The following is a 3824-nucleotide window of genomic DNA, read 5'->3' as shown; positions in this document are numbered from 1 at the left end:
CCCTCTAGGGGTTCGTGTCCCTGGCCACATTGTAGGGCTGACCAGTATGACCAACATGATGTTATGGCAGTGATGGAGTGTGACTTCGGAAGTTAGGTCATAACCTTCAAACCTTGAACCAACAGTGACCCTGAGGCTACTTGGTAGCTAAATGACAAACTGGCTCCAAAAAAAAAGAAAAATCATTATTCTCACCTAAGAACTCTGCTTCTTGAAAAAATTCACCATTGGGAGACCCAATGGTCAACAGTTACTTTAAAACAAAGGTGAGCTGTAAGGAGGCAGGGAAACTAAATGAGTGGAAATGGAACAACTAGAATGCAAATCCTGAGGATGTTCACACTCGGTGAGGAATGGAACCAATGTGACGGAACAACCTGTGTAGAAATTTGGGAGTGGAAACCTAAACTGTTGTGTAAACCTTCACCAAAAACATAATGAAATATATATATTTTTAAAAAATCGTAATTGCAGCTTCTGTCTTGCTCTCTCTCAAATCATTTGGTTTCAGGGAAGTGTTATGCTGCTAAGTGTTTAAGGAATTTATTACACAACACTAAATAACTAATACACCTAGGACAGTTAGGGTCTATGTACAAATGAAGGAGCCTGCTGGTTCAATGGTTGTGCGTTTGGCTGCTAACCGAAAGGCTGGAGGTTCAGACCCACCCAGCGGCTCCCTGGGAGAAAGGCATGGCTATCTGCTCTCATAAGATTACAACCTAGAAAACCCTGTGGGGGCAGTTCTACGTTGTCACACGAGGTCACTAAGATCAAAATCACCACCCTAAGAATAACAACATTTGGAAGCAGCTGTGATGCCCTAGTGAATTGCTTGGTCCTTGGAACTCCCACCAGATGACCGGATGGGACTATGCAAATGTGAGCTGCTGGTGGTTCACCAAGGGGATTCGATAGCTTGCTAATAATGTAAATAAGGCATGTGCCACCCTCATGGGGTTGGGCCATGCAAATAAGGCATATGGAACCCTAATGTGGGGATTGGTCAGTTTTGCCCTTTCACTAGGCTTAAAAGGAGCCTTCCAAGAGGCAGAAAGGGGAATCTTACTGTATCAAGAGAGAAGAGCTGAAAGTGGAGTGGAGCCTGTTCTCGGGCCTGACATCCCCACACTGAAACAGCAGCAGCGGCAACAGCAGAACTGAGATCTGGTGGGAGATGGAGCCAGCAGGCTTGTCAGCCCAGAAAGTGAGAAAGCTGAATGCCTTTGGGCAGGAGGCTTGCTGGTGGAGCGGGGTGCGCCTACTAAAAAGTTTCATGACACTTGCCCCAGCAGGGCACAGGCCAGACTGAGAGCCCAAGGGCCAAAGAGAGGCGTGCCTGTGGCCATGGCCGAAGGGTGGCTGTCCTGATGGAAAAATTGTACCCTGAGTGCTCCTGAACCTGAATTATAACCTGCTACTTCCCTAATAAACCTCTTAATCGTGAGTATTGTCTGTGAGTTCTGTGTGGCCATTGCAATGAATTAGCAAACCTAGCAGAAAAGTGGGAGCTCAGGTGGCATAGTGCCTAAGGCACTTGACTGCTAACCAGAAGGCTGGCAGTTCAAACCCACCAGCCACTCCTCGGAAGGAAGATGGGGCAATCTACTTCCGTAGTGATACTGCCTCGGAAATCCAAGGAGGGGTCGCTATGAGTCAGGGCCAACTCGACAGCACTAACAACAACAGCAGAGAAGTAGAGAGGGCTGTGGGAAGGAAGGTTGCTGTCAGAATTGGTAAAAAGGTCGGAGGCATGTCTGACTCCTGCTTCATAGGAATCGGCCTTGGGTTGCTGATGGGGATTCTGTCTCCTCCTCGTGAAGTTAGAGGAGTAAAGAGGAGGATGCTGCCTCATTGCCCTTTTTGCACAGGAAACTAAATCAGTGAGATTGAAAACAGGAAATGAATAGAGAAAAATCACTGAAACCAAAACCTGGTTCTTTGAAAAGATCGATGAAACTGACACACCTTTAGCCAGGCTACCTCACTGCCATTGAGTCAGTTCTGACTCACAGAGACCCCTCCTTGGGTTTCCGAGGCAGTATCTCTATGGAAGTAGATTGCCCAGTCTCCTTCCCAGGAGTGGCTGGTGGGTTTGAACCACCAGCCTTCTAGTTAGCAGTCAAATGCCTTGGGCTAGCCAAGAAAAAAAAAGAAGAGACATGAATCACTAATATTAGAAAGAGTACTGTGAACACAAACTGGTCTCATGGACACTGAAAGGTTAATAAAGAATATTGTAAACTGCCCAGTCATTTGATACCTTAGATTAAATGGACCAATTCCTTAAAAAAAAAAAAAAAAAAAACACCTACCAAAACTCAGACAAGGAAAAAGAGATTATCTATCTACTCAGGTTAATCTCTATTACAGAAATTGGATTAACAGCTAATACCCTTCCAAAACAGAAAGCACCAGGCCCCAATGATCTCAGTGGTGAGTTCTACAAAATATTTAAACAAGAATCAACAGTATCGGTCTCTATTCACCTGCAGCAACAGAGGAAAAAGGAGAGTCAGGAATAGGAGGAGGAAATGGTATGTGTAGCTAATTGCCTCCTTTGCCATGAGACCAGAACTGGTTGGCCCAGTTCTCATTACTGAATGTTTTGATGAAAGATTCTATAGAAGAATCTTGATCAAAAGGAGGAAAATGCAGAACAGAATTTCAAATTCTCATGGAATCCAGGCTTTCTGGAGCTATTGAAGTGGGGTGAACCCCTGAAACTATTGCCCTGAGATAATTATATTTTTTAATTTATTAATTTATTTGTGATTTGAGTGAAAGTTTACAGAGAAAATTTTTTTTTGTTTTTAATTTTTGTGCCCTCCCACCCCTGATAACCAACAAAGAAAGTTTCCTTCTCTATTTTCCTTGACTTTTTATAATAATGAACTAATACAATATTTGCCCTTCTGTGATTGATTTATTTCACTTAGCATAATGTCCTCTAAGTTTATCCATGTTATGTGGTGTTTTGCAGATTCTACATTATTCTTCAGTGTTGCATAGTATTCCATTGTGTGTATGTACCATAGTTTGGTTATCCCTTCTTCTGTGGATGGGCACTTGGGGAGCAAATTGGTTTCCAACAATTCTTACCCACTTTGTTTTGTGATGTTGATCGCAGTCCCCACAATGGAACAGCACCCTTCCCACTTCCTCCCTGTGTTTACAACTTCCTTTCACCATCCTTCTTTCCTGTCCCTTCCAGCCTTCTTAGCTTTATCCTGGGCACATGCTGCCCTTTTGTTCCCAGATGGTGGATTGTTCTAAAGAGCATGTGCCTCCCTGATGTTAGTTGTTCACCTTATACGTCTGTCTGTCATTTGATTGAAAGGTGGGCACTGAGGGTGAGTTCACTTCCAGGCTTAAGGGGCGTCTGTGAGCCACAGTCTCTGGGGTACCACCAGTCTCCATCAGACCAGTAAAGCCTGGTCTATTTTATGAGTTTGAGTTTTGCCCCACATTTTTCTCCCACTGTCTCTGGAATTTCCTGTTGTGATCCCTCAGAACTGTGGTACCCGGGCACCATCTCCTTCTTCTGGTCTCAGGGTTGTGGAGGCTGAGTTTTGAGATGATCTTTAAACCTTAAACCAAAAACATCCCCTGAAGTCTTCTTTAAGCCAAATAACAGTTACTTCCTAAAGAGTGTCTGCCTTTCCCCTCCTCTCTCGCCTTGCATCCAAACACCATCTCGGACTGTGGGGTGTGTTGCTCCTGACCTGGGTGATGGACACTGTCTCAGAGGGTGGGTTGAATTTGAGCAGCTCAAACGTGTGGCTAAGAGAACAAAACAAATATTTAACTTGTCCAGTCTTTCC

Source organism: Orycteropus afer, unplaced genomic scaffold, assembly GCF_000298275.1.
Source record: "Orycteropus afer afer isolate SDZICR_OR568_19922 unplaced genomic scaffold, OryAfe1.0 scaffold00099, whole genome shotgun sequence".
Lineage (NCBI taxonomy): Eukaryota > Metazoa > Chordata > Mammalia > Tubulidentata > Orycteropodidae > Orycteropus > Orycteropus afer.
Note: the sequence above shows the minus strand (reverse complement) of the source record.